The sequence below is a fragment of the Myotis davidii genome, unplaced genomic scaffold (genome assembly GCF_000327345.1).
Source record: "Myotis davidii unplaced genomic scaffold, ASM32734v1 scaffold913, whole genome shotgun sequence".
Taxonomy (NCBI): domain Eukaryota; kingdom Metazoa; phylum Chordata; class Mammalia; order Chiroptera; family Vespertilionidae; genus Myotis; species Myotis davidii.
In genome coordinates this window covers 323554-335775 of record NW_006284344.1, presented here as the reverse complement: position 1 = coordinate 335775, position 12222 = coordinate 323554, and positions in this window count along the sequence as shown.

The window sequence follows — 12222 nt, the reverse complement described above, 5'->3', positions numbered from 1 at the left end:
GACTCCCCCTCCCCACTCCGAGCCTGAGCTGGCCCCGCACGACCAACTGTTGCCTGAGTACGGACACGGACTGGGGTGGAGGCGGGAACCCACAACCCCCAGCCCCCTTCAAACCTCCATTCCCAGAAGCCCCCAACAGTCAGCCTGAGCTCCCCTCGGAGATGTGTGCACAAGGAATCCACTTTCCCTTAAATCTGCTCTTTGTACATCGAGGTGCTTTCCCCTTCCTGCACAAAGAACTTTTCCTCTGTTTATAACTGTACTGGCGAAGGTCTTTCTCACCATTTGTAAAACCCAGAATCTCCTCCCTCCCTCCTCCTCCCCCCGGACTGCCCTTTCCCAGGTCCAAGAGGGGATCGGTGGTGCTTATCCCCACCTCTGTACATTCCGCACAAGGAAAAGCACTCCTTGAATCTCCATTGTAGCGGCAAACATTCACTTCCAAGGCAAAAATTACTCTTGGGTTTTAAGCATATGTGTTCTTTTTTCAACTCATACCTCTCAAATAGCCAATATGCCTTTCTTTTGCCGTAACAACTGAACTGTAAAAATCCTGGGGGCAAGGTCAAGGTCCCCACAGAACCTGGGCAACTCATGGTAAGTGCCTAAAGTTAACAATTAGATTGAATTACTGTGATTTTTTGGCGGGTGTTCTATTTGTATACTCGTTATTATTTAGTAATAATTCAGTGCCAAAAAATACATGATCACGAATATAAAAGCATTTTGTAAAGGGTGCAACAGTGTGCAAATAATTATTAAATATTGCCGTTTCTATTTCTCCTTGCCCTTTATTTTTATCAATACCGGGGAGATTTACCTCCTAGTTTTTACATTTCAGAGACAAAAGAGAGAAAAACATAGCAAACAGTCACAAAACCTATAATTTCCAAAATGAAGCAAATACTTTCCAAAGTGTAAAGAAATCATGATTAATTTCCCTCAACACTCCTTGGTAAATTACTAATTTGAAATCAAGTGTGAATTCTGCAAAAAGCAGAAAGGCACACAATTGCTGGCCCCCCTCAAATATATCCCTTTTTCCTGGAGATAAAATACCTTAAATTCCTTTTTGGTTTAAAGTTGTGACTCTTAATATTTAAAAAAAAAAAGTGTGACATTTTAGCTATTATTGGTCATTTACACCTTACTGTGAGTGAGATCCTGCCCTGGGACTGGTTTTGCAGAGAAAAGGCTATGAGCAAGACACTGGTTATTGAAGGAATGTGTCTCTGAGAGGGGAAAGGAGAGGCTGGTGGCGCTAGCTAGCTTTGCTCTGATTTTACTTTCATTGTGTTCTCCTTTACTTTATTTTTTTATTTTATTTTTCCCCATTACCATTAAGCCCTCCCCCCATACTCTTTTCTATCTCCCCCACCCCCCTCCATCCCTGGCAATCGCCACACTGTTTTCCTTGTCCATAGAGAGCAGGCAGGCAGCTCTAGTGGGGGTGGAGAGAGGGGGTGGAAGGATTGAGGAAGAAAAAAGAAAAAAGAACTCATTTACCTCACATCTTCCCCCTGATGCCCTTGTTTTTCGTCCTGAAGTACACAAGCATACTGTCCAACAGGTACAGTGAGTATCAGTATAAAAATGGTTCATATTTCTGGAGCATCAACTTTAGTCAAAAAGTAGGACGGAATCTACTCTCTTAACTGTTTTAAACACTTTTTTTTCTATTAAAGTGTGCAGATGTGTTGAGGAATGCACTACCCAGATTGAAGTTTCTCCAAACAAAAGCTTGAGAGACTTCCAGTTAGACATTCTGCCCTTTCCCCACTACCTATTCAATCTTCTCAGTCATTAAGGGTTCTTTGATGAGAAAGTTCAAGAAGCACTGAAAAAGAGGGATGCTGAAATGCATGCATCCACCTGACTTGAGAAGGACCCTTCCAGACAAGGACAGTAGAGAATTTCTTTTTCAGCAAACAGCAGCTATGGGAGGATTGAATTCCCTTTTCATTGCTTGGGGCTTCAAAGGGAAAAAGCTCAAGAAATATTTGTTGTGTGTTGATGTGTTGCTGCTTGCAAGGGTACTTCATTCCATTGTATTTCTCAGGGCCAATGCACATTATTTCAGTTACATTGCGGGCTAAATGTACTCTTATGAGGAAATCTAGGAAAGTCACTTCCTTTTATAACACCTTTTCTGTGCAAACATGTGTCCCAAGTTCCAAAACGAAAATTTAGAAGTTTTGGGGGGTAGAATATATTTGTACATTGGCAATTTTCCATGTGTGTATGATGTGATCCTTTCTTTTCAAGATGACATGGCTCAAAGTGCTACCAAGTCTCTGAGTTTGGCTGGAAAGGTCAAAGCTTGATCCATAGACCTTGAGACAGGATTCATGTAAATATTGCCCTTTGGCTTGTGGCAACAGCTGCTATTTACAGAGCATGTGCTACCTTATTTGCAAATCTGCCTAAAATTCATGATCTGTAGACTTTGTTCAAAAAATCACCTGGAAGGGATTAAGAAGTACAAATTGGTAGTTACAGAATAGTCATGAGATGTAAAGTACAGCATAGGGACTATAACCAATAATATTCCAATAACTAGGCGTGGAACTGGACCAGTGCAGGATTTTGGGGGGTGATCATTTATTCAGTTATGTAATGTCTGGTCACTGGGATATACGCCTGAAACTAATATAATGATGTATGTCAACTGTAATTGAAAATAAAAAAGGATTTAAAACAGAACAAGAGTCACTTGGGTCCTGATCCTTCTCAACACCTTGCTCTATCTGCTACTATTTTCCTTTCTTGTCTTTTCATTTGACATGGTCTTTAATTGCTCTGCCCCATTGAAGTTGAAGAACAAAGAAACATTTTATAAAGAACCTTGGGGCCATATTTGGGAGCCTTAAAATAAATCCTAGTCTACTGGACAATATATCCATTTTGTCAAATTATGGATATTGTAGAAGTTATCATAGTCATTTTTCATAGCCAAACTTGTTTAGTAGCCAGCAGAATGCATGTCCAATGGTGGTATTAAATATTTTTATAAAGTTCATAAAGGCGAAGTCAAGGGCTTGGTGTTCTTTCTCTGAGGCTGTATCTGAAGTTTATCATCAAAATCACAGTATGACTTAAAACCACATTGTGATCCCATGGTTAGTGTTCTTCAGAAACTGGTATAAAATATTCCGGTAATAGTATCTTGCTTACAGCTTCAGTAACCACCCTGTTTATATCAGTAAGCTTTCTCACCGTTCTTCTTGAACACATTTACAATAGTGGCATTTTTTAAAAGGCGATATTTCCTCAGTGTTCTGTATGTTAAGGAAAAGGTAATGGTAATAGCGTGTGTACATCTGCCATTTTTTGAGCACCCACTATTGTGTCAGGCACTGTTCTAGATTCTTTACATATTAGAACGCTAATACTACTGGGAATTTTATGAAACAAATGCTAGTGTCCCTATTTTACATATCAGAAGACAGAGATTTAGAAGACTAAATAACTCATCTAAGTCCCCTAGCTAATGAGTGACAGAAGCCATATTCAAATCTCAACTTGTCTTACTCCAAACCTCATCTTTTCACCTCACCTTTTTTAAGTTCTCTGTCCCTCACAGGGCTTTCTCATTGACAGTAGAAATTATACTGAGAAAATGACTGAGAAATATTTTTGCCATCTGTCTCTACAGTGTTCCCTCTGAGTTTATAAGGAGGTATTGTCAATCATAGGCTCTGGTATAATGCTAGCCAGATAATTTCTTTAGGTCTACATAAAAGTTATTATAAGGTGGAATTTGGAGAATAATTTGGGATTTTTGCATGTACCCAAAGTAAATTCTTGGAACAATATTGGGACTCATGACAGACTGCAGCGAAGGGAGAAACCTAATTGAAACAACTTAGATATTCAAGAAGAATTGTTTGGCAAAATATTGTACAGTACATTTATAAGTGGAGTACTGTGCAGTCATTATGAATGATTTTGTAAATATATATCTGTGAACATGGAGATGTGCTCCTAATATGTGTTTCAGTGAAAAAAAAGGCAAGGAAGAAAGTAGAATGGCCTGGCCAGGATTGCTCAGTTAGTTGGAGTGTCATCCCGTACACCAAAACCATTGTGGGTTTGATTCCCTGTCAGGGCACATACCTAGGTTGTTAGTTTGATCCCTGGTTGGGACACATAGAGGAGGCAGACTATCAATGTTTCTCTGTTTCTCTCTCTCTCTCTCTCTCTCTCTCTCTCTCTCTCTCTCTCTCTCTCAAATCAATAAACATCTCCTTGGGTGAGGATTGTTTTAAAATGGTCCCATTTTTGCAAAATAAGAAATAAATAAATAAAAACTATTTGCATAAATAAATTTCCACAAAGGAAAATGTCTGGAAAGTTCTACTCCAAATATCAAAAGTAGTTACAACAAGGTGGTAGGATTACGAGTGACTTTTTTATTTTTGCTTTCCTATTCTAATTTTCTTTGATGAAGGTATTTATACTTATATAATAACTAGATAAAATCGTTAAAGATGAATTTAAAAATATTGCTCAAAAATGGACCAGTTGAAATGTTCCCTAACAGGAGTGAGACAGAGTCCAAAAAAGAACAATTTCATACTGAAGAATCAATGCAGTTATTTAATGTGTAATTTAACAAAATAAATATAAATTACTGTGCTATTTACAATAATGTTACCTGGTTAAGGAACTGTTTATGACACTATCCTTTTAAGTTGTCTGCAAAAGGATTTTTCTACTTTTAATAATTATCATATGGCCCGGCTGGTATGGCTCAGTGATTGAGCATTGACCTATGAACCAGGAGGTCATGGTTCAATTTCCAGTCAGGGCATATGCCCTGGTTTGGGGCTTGATTCACAGTGTAGAGTGTGTAAGAGGCAGCCAATCAATGATTCTCTCTCATCATTGATGTTTCTATCTTTCTCTCTCCCCCCTTCTTCTCTGAAAAAAATAAAAATATTTTTAAAAAATTATCACACATAATCTAGCTTAGGAAAAGGATAAAGCTTATTTTTAAATATTTCCCTCCCTGAAATTCTACACACCCATGCATCCTCAAACATGAAGCATATGCTATGTAATCTGAATTTGGTTTGCATTGTCTTGCAATATTGCAAATGGTGAATATTATTAGAGGCACAATTATTACCAGCTTGGGCTCTAGAGTCCAAAAAACTTGGCAGTACAATTCTACCAAATTATTTAACTTCTCTAAGCCTCAGATTTGCATCTGTAAAATAAATATAATAATACCTAACTCGAAGTGGCTTTATGAGGACTTAATGTAAAAGTATATGTAAAGCATTTAGCATGGCCTTGGCATGTAATATGCACTCAATGGATGGTAGTTAAAAAAAAAAAACCTATGCTGCCATCTTCCCTTCCTAAAAAAAAAAAAAAAAACAAAAACAAAAAAACAAAAAAACGCAGGGATGCTTTGGGCTTCACACCGAGTGAGCCAAGGAAAAAGCCAGGATATGAGAAAGTCACTCTGGAAGTCAGTCCTAAACTCAAGTGGGAATAGAGCAAAACTGTGGTTTGCCAAGTTAATTTTCTCTGTTCATTCTCATTATTAGTGTCAGCAACTTGGTGCAAATACACTTCCTCAAAGGTAAGCTCTGAAGGAAGGCAGTAAATGAGAGAGAAGAGGGACAACAGGACACTTCCCTACTTAGACTGTGACCTCCTTGAGGACAGGGGCCATATCTGATTCACCTTTGTTAAGAGGCTACATAAAATGAGGTGGAGTGAAGAAAATCCAGGGGCCAGCTCCCTAGCTACATTGGGTCTTCCACCCTCCACACATACCCTTCAGATTTTATGTTGCCCTCTGGGGTTTCTCCCACTTTTCCTCATTAATTTTGCCCAGGTGTCCCATTTTGGCCAGATTTCACATGCATAATAGTACATCTGTAGAACACTTTTAAAGGCTCTTTTACAGCTTACCTACTACATGTAGAACAAGATATCAGGCCGATGATGATTTGCAAAGAAAACAGATTAGGTCCTTTTCCTGGTCCTAGATCAGGAGTCTCAAACTTTAACACATCAACATCATCTGGAGGACTTGTTAAAACACATATGGCTGGCCCCACTCCCAGAGTTTCTGAATCCATAGGTTTGGGGTATGGCTAGGAATTGCCTTCCTAACAAGTTCCCAGGTGATGCTGATGCTGTGGGTCCGGAACCACACTTCAGAACCAGTGACCTAGAACAGAGATCAGCAAACTTTTTCTATAAAGGGCTAGAGCTAGACAGTAAATATTTTAGGCTTTGTAGACTATGAGGTCTTTGTCACAATGATTAAACTCTGCTGTTGTAGCATGAAAGCAACCATAGACAATAGGTAAACACAATGAGGATGGCCAGGTTCCAATAAAACTTTATTTATGGACAATGAAATTTGAATCTTCTATAATGAAATATTGTTCCTCTTTTGATTTTCAACAACTTAAGAATATAAAAAATATTTTGAGGTTGAGGGCCACACAAAAATGGGCATCAGGCTGTGTTTGCTGGCCCCTACTTGAAAGAGAGTGATTATCTAAGGAAGACAAAACAAATTTTTTAAAAAGACATAAAGCAATAAATACATGAGAAAGTGGTAGACATTGATAGTCATCAGGGAACTGCAAATTAAAACCAGAGTGAAGTACTGCTACACATCCACTAGGATGACCTTTTTCCTTTTTTTTTTAGACTAACACTACCAACAATTGGTGAGGTTGAGAATCAATGGGGAACTACACTCACATAAGAGTGTAAATTGCACAACCATTTTGAAGGCCAGTTTGTCATTACTTACTAGAGCCAAATACATATGTATCCTATTGTGGTAGAGAAACAGAGACTTACCTCCCGATTCTCCTCCAAGGAAGGTCACTCTGCACAGATACAGAGAATGCTGTCAATAGGTAGCTTCTAGCTACCAGCTCCTTGAGGGTCTGCCTTAGCTGCAGAGTTGCTTTGCCCAAGGTCACGCTGATCCTAAGGTGAGTGAGCAAGGTAGGAGTGTAAATGAGCAAAGCCTGATGCAGAACACATTGATGGGCACTACTTATATTCCAGCTCCATGTCAAGTTGACCCAAGCTTTTTCAGATTTGTACTGCTGTTCATCCTTTCCCTCTGCACAGTTTTACTTCCTTTGCCTTACATTCATGAGTTTTGGTCCTCAATCAGCATTTTGTACTCAACACTCCATCCTAGTTTTTGCTTCAGGAGAGCCCAATGTGCAATATATTTGACTGAGGAATTCCACTAGGATAATATGCCCTAGAGAAAATAATTCATAAGTGCACCAAAAACAGTGCACAAGAATGTTCATAGCAGTTTTTGTTTATTGTAGCCAAAGAGAGGAAGCCACCTAAATGTCCATCAACAGGAGAATGAATGAACTGTGATATATTCATATGATGAATTATTACACATCAATAAAAATGGTAACTATATACAACTGCATGCATGACATAATGAGTGAAATGAGTGAAATAAGCAAGATATAAAAGAGTGCACACTGTATGGTGCCATTCAAAAACAGGTTAGCAGTATTTACAGCAGCATTCACAAGTGATAAAAATATAAAGAAAAGCAATTAGATGATTATCACAGAAGTCAAGATAGTGATTATGTCTATGGGATGATCATCAAAAATTTTAACAATCAATCAGTATGACACAAATCTTGACCAATGAAGCCTGGCTGGCATTCTCAATGGCTAGTGTCAACCCATGAACCGGAGGTCATGGTTTGGTTTCCAGTCAGGGCACATGCTGGGTTGTGGACTCCATCTATCCCCAGCAAGGGGTGTGCAGGAGGCAGCCAATTGATGATTCTCTCTCATCATTGATGTTTATGCCTCTCTCTCGTCCCCTCCCTTCTCTTTGAAATCAATAAATCAATAAAGTATACTAAAATAATGAGTAAATAAAGATGTGAGAATTTACATGATGCTTAATATCTTTCCAAAAAGTCTTGACCAATGAAAACAGACAGAAGTTTTATTAACAAGTTTTTGATTCAAGAACTTTGTTGTTGCGGTTTTATTTAAATATATATATTTTTAACTACCATATCACTTTTATTTAGTCTCTGTTTCTAAAATATTGTTCCTAAAATATTATATCTAGTGGTTCTCAACCTGTGGGTCGCGACCCCTTTGGGAGTCAAACGACCCTTTCATAGGGGTCACCTAAATACATCCTGCATATCAGATATTTACATTACGATTCATAACAGTAGCAAAATTACAGTTATGAAGTAGCAACGAAAATAATTTTATGGTTGGGAGTCACCACAACATATGAGGAACTGTATTAAAGGGTCGCGGCGTTAGGATGATTGAGAACCACTGCTTTATAAGCTACATTTTCAAGTTTCCTTGTTTTCTTTTTTCCAATAATATCATTTCTGAATTATTTTATTCTTTTTAAATTTCATTTTATTGTTTAAAGTATCACAAATAGTAGTACATATGTCTCCTTTTTTTCCCCATTGACCTTTCCCCGGCCTCTGCTACCTCCCCCCTGGCACATGCCCTCACCTCACCGCCCCCCTGCCCCCCGCAGTGTCTGTGTCCATTAGTTATGCTTATATGCATGCATACAAGTTCTTCAGTTGATCTCTTACCGCCCCCCTCCAAATATATTTCTATTGATTTCAGAGAGGAAGGGAGAGAGAGACAGAAACATCAGTGATGAGAGAGAATCACTGATCAGCTGCCTCCTACATGCCCCTCAATGGGGATCAAGCCCACAACCCGGGCATGTGACTGACTGGAATTGAACCTGGGACCCTTCAGTCCACAGGCTGACGCTCTATCCACTGAGCCAAACCAGGTAGGGCTAGACAGAAGTTTTATACCTCACCAGAGTATGCTGGCTTAATACTAGCCCTGGTTTAATTCTGGGTGAGAGAGGAAGGAGTGGTTAGAGAGAGAGGCACCTGGTTTGAGGGTGATTTCCAAAATGCTAACAATGTTTGATTTCTTCGCCTAGGTGAAGGCTACTTGGGCATTCACTTTATAATCATTTCTTAAACTGTACATATATATATTTTATGCACATTGAAAGAAGGAAATATAAATATTTTATAGGAAAATATAAATAAATGTTGCCCTGGCTGGTGTTGCTCAGCGGTTAGAGCAGGGGTGGGCAAACTTTTTGACTCGAGGGACACAATGGGTTCTTAAACTGGACCGGAGGGCCGGAACCAAAGCATGGATGGAGTGTTTGTGTGAACTAATATAAATTCAAAGTAAACATCATTACATAAAAGGGTACGGTCTTTTTTTCAATAGTTTTATTCATTTCAAACGGGCCGGATCTGGCCCGCTGCTGGGTTAGAGCATCAGCATGTGCTCCCTCTCTCCCTCTCTCCCTCCCTCCCTCTCCTTCCTCCTGCTCTCTCTAAAAAAAACAATGGAAAAATATCCTTGGGTGAGGATTAACATAAATAATAAATACATACATACATACATACATACTTTATAAATGTTTACCTTAAAAAGTATAACTATAGCCCTAACCGGTTTGGCTCAGAGGATAGAGCGTTGGTCTGCAGACTGAAGGGTCCCAGGTTCGATTCCGGTCAAGGGCATGTACCTTGGTTGTGGGCACGTCCCCAGTAGGGTGTGTGCAGGAGGCAGCTGATCGATGTTTCTCTCTCATCAATGTTTCTCACTATCCTTCTCCCTTCCTCTCTGTAAAAAAAAGAAAAAATCAATAAAATAGATATATTAAAAAAAGAAAAAGGAAAAAGAAAGGAAGTCTGCTTCTTTAAAAAAAAAAAAAAGTATAACTAAAGCCCTGAGAAGATTGTGGGGGAGTGAAGATTAGAATGACCAGCACTATCTTGTGCTTATGCGCTTTGTAACAAAATGGTAACAGAACAAACAGACCTTGAGAAATTCCAAGTTCTATAAGAAGTACACAGTGACACTGTTGTTCAGAAGAGAGAGCATTCTTTTCCAGCTGAGCGGCGACGGGGGAAAAGCTTCACAGAAGAAGGACCATTTGAGGTGAGCATTGAAAAACAGAGGATTCTAGCAGGTACTGTTGTAGAGGAGGTTGAGGGGAAAGACAGCATTAACGTGATGGAAGTAAAAATAAGTAGCATGTGATCAAGAAATTAAATAGTTAAATTGATTAGAGTAGCATCTCCCAACTTATTTTATTTATATTTTTATTATTTCAGAAAGGGAGAGCGAGATAGAAACATCAATGATGAGAATCATTGATTGGCTGCCTCCTGCATGTCCCTGATCATGCTGGAGCCCGCATGTGTCCTGACCAGGAATCTAACCGTGACCTCCTGATTCATAGGTCGAGGCTCAACCACTGAGCCAAGCCGGACCAGTTCCCAACTTGTTTTGATGCTTATCACCCCGAGGAAAATTCTAAATCATACGTTATTTTCTCTAGAGAATAGTTATACATTCCACAGATACCACTGAATAATTACTGTGCTACGTGCTAGGGATACAGGCATCCTCGCAAGACAGATAAGGTTCTGAAAATTACACTGCCGATATCTCGGTTTAATTTCAACATTCTTCCTGAGAGCAGAAAACAATCTAGACTCATCCACAAAATGTGTGTGTGTGTGTGTGTGTGTGTGTGTGTGTGTGTGTGTGTATGCGCGCGCGCGCGTGCGATTTCATGATTAAACAGATTTAAAGTCACCCTCTCCCTCCTTCATGGCCCTACTATTGATTTTTAACTCCAGAGTTTATGTAAGATTAAGATAGCAGTGGTGAGAAGGAGGTGTCCACTTCTTGGGCTCTTGATATACTCCGCACTGGCCTTCTCTGAGAAGTACACTCACCGTGTCATCCCTCCCTGCTGCCATCCATTAAGGTGGACAACTCCTCACCAGGCATCTAATGGCATGGTCCTTACTGCCACTCAATACTGCATCCCTTCATCAGGGCCACAGACCCCAGCTTCTAAGTTCTCTTTTCCTACTTGGCTCCTTCTTCTCATCTGGGAGGCTCTTACCTACTAGGCTGGAGGGATGGGGTAAGTAACATAACATGTCTTACGCAGCAAGCATTCTTCCCTAAAGTTTTCGGTCTTATACTCTGGAATGAGACAGAAAACAACCTAAAAACCAAGAATGTATTCTGCCCTTCAATCGTGACGCCTGCAATGGCAGTGAGATCAGCCTCATGGGTCACTGCCTGCCTTGAGAAGGGTCACAGGGTTGAGGATAAGAGCTCAGCTAATAATCTTCATGGTTTGCCCCACTGGATCCATTAAATGTCACAAATAGACAAAAAAAAAACACCTTTTTTCAAGATCTGATCGGATTTTTAAAATTTTGTGCTTTAAAAAAAATATCAGCTTGCTTACTTTAATTTCTGTGTTTTATTTCTAAATAATGAGATTAGAGAAATGTTTTTACTTGGCAGATGTGGATAATTTTATTCCCAATAAGCGAAAAACTGAGGTGAATTTAGCCATAACTCTACTCTCTCTTTTAAGATTTTCAAAGTACTAGAGGAACCTGTACGTGCTCTGTAGGAATTTTGATCAGATAAATGCAGCTTATGGGTCTGATGAGTATCATCTTGAGAATTTGCAGAATTTTTATCATTTTTATCACCTGTTTCAACATCAGCATGTCTTTGTTTCTTTGTAGATATACATTAAACAACTTATGACCAGTATTTTTTTTAAATTTTTTTTTTAACAATCTCTAAAGGTCAAGACCAAAATATCAAGTTAGCATTACTCAGCTGCATGATCAACGAAGCACCTGAGTCATGAGCACACCCGTCTGATTGCCACTAACCACTGCCCATGTTCAATTTCTAAGGGAAATGTTGGATAGAGCATAGGATTTGTGAAGACTGTTCTTGGGAAGTGACTCTGAAAAGGTTTGTTCACGACGGTGTCCTTGGAGCCTTAAATACCAGGCTAAGTCCATATTCTTTTAGTTCATATCTCCAATCTCTGCAGAGAGGAGGAAAGTAGGCCTAGGCAGTGCCAGACCTGGCTATGGGATTCACTGAGCTTACAAGAGAGCCTAGCCTAGCGGAAAAAAATAGGACAAAGGGAATTAAAAAACTAACGGGGGCAGAAATAAAGTAGCAAAGGAAAGGTGCCTCTCACCATCAAATGAGCCTTTCTCACCCCAAATTCTATAAGGAATGAAAAACATAAATGGAAATATGTAAATAAAAATGAGCTCTTCTGCATGATTCAGTGGTTGAGCATCGACTTATGAACCAGGAGGTCACA